This window comes from Bos mutus, chromosome 8 (assembly GCF_027580195.1).
Source record: "Bos mutus isolate GX-2022 chromosome 8, NWIPB_WYAK_1.1, whole genome shotgun sequence".
NCBI lineage: Eukaryota > Metazoa > Chordata > Mammalia > Artiodactyla > Bovidae > Bos > Bos mutus.
In genome coordinates this window covers 33,996,215-33,997,172 of record NC_091624.1, presented here as the reverse complement: position 1 = coordinate 33,997,172, position 958 = coordinate 33,996,215, and the positions used below count along the sequence as shown (strand labels likewise).

Here is a 958-nt window from a genome sequence, read left to right as displayed (position 1 = left end):
CAAATGTTGTGCTATGGTTTAGTTGGCAGCTGTTGCTTGCTTGCTTGCTTTTTCTGTCTCCCTCTTCTTCCTTCTTTCTTCCTTTCCTTTCTCCCTCCTTCTCTCCCTCCCTCTCTGTCTTTTTCTCTCTCTTTCTTTCTCTCTCTGCAGTACCTAAAACAAAGGGATGCTAACAATTAATGATGTCTTGTAGTCAATGAAATATATTGAATCGCTTCTTTGTTAACAAGAAAATGTATTCCTGACCCATTTTAAATGTTCCTTTCAGGAGCACATAAAGTAAAATTAGAATGATGCAGAGTTAGCATGGCACCTGGCTAAGGATAACATACAACCTGGTGAAGTGTTTTACATTTTTTCTTTTTCTTAATCTGAGTGTTTATTTGTGAATACTTATCCAGCTATAAACTTAATGTCTTGTGGATAGTTTTCTGAATGTGCCATGCTTTAATGTAAGTGTTCTTAAAATATCAGTATATAACAGAGTTTGCATAGTGTGGATCCCATTTTTGAAATGATGGTGGTCTACATGACTTCTCACATTGGTGCACGTATTTCTGTATGTCAGCCCAGAATCCATATGTCAACAAAAATTATGGAAAGACAGGTAACTTCTGCTTTCTTCTTCATGATTTTTTGTGTCTGTATATTTTTTACAGTGAGCATGTATTTCTTTCACCATGAGAAGAAAAAGACAGAAAGACCTACTCCAATTTTAAAAATACATATAGTTAAACAAAACCTGCATATTCTTTGAACAGCAAATCCACTTCACAGAATTTATGTACAGAAATAACTAAGGATATGCACAGCAACTTAGCTGTGAGAATGCTCATCATATTTCATATCTTCTATTCAGTATTTTCATTTGAGTATTTAGTCAAAAAACTGATTTGAGATGTAGACAGATATCTATTTACAAGATTATTCATCATAAGTGAAGTGAAGTCACTTCAGT

The 958-nt window shown here is 34.1% G+C and overlaps 1 pseudogene; it reads left to right on the top strand.

Annotated features, from left to right (window-relative positions):
• Positions 1 to 257: 257 nt before the first annotated feature.
• On the top strand, positions 258 to 358 carry LOC138989014 (U6 spliceosomal RNA; annotated as a pseudogene).
• Positions 359 to 958: the final 600 nt, after the last annotated feature.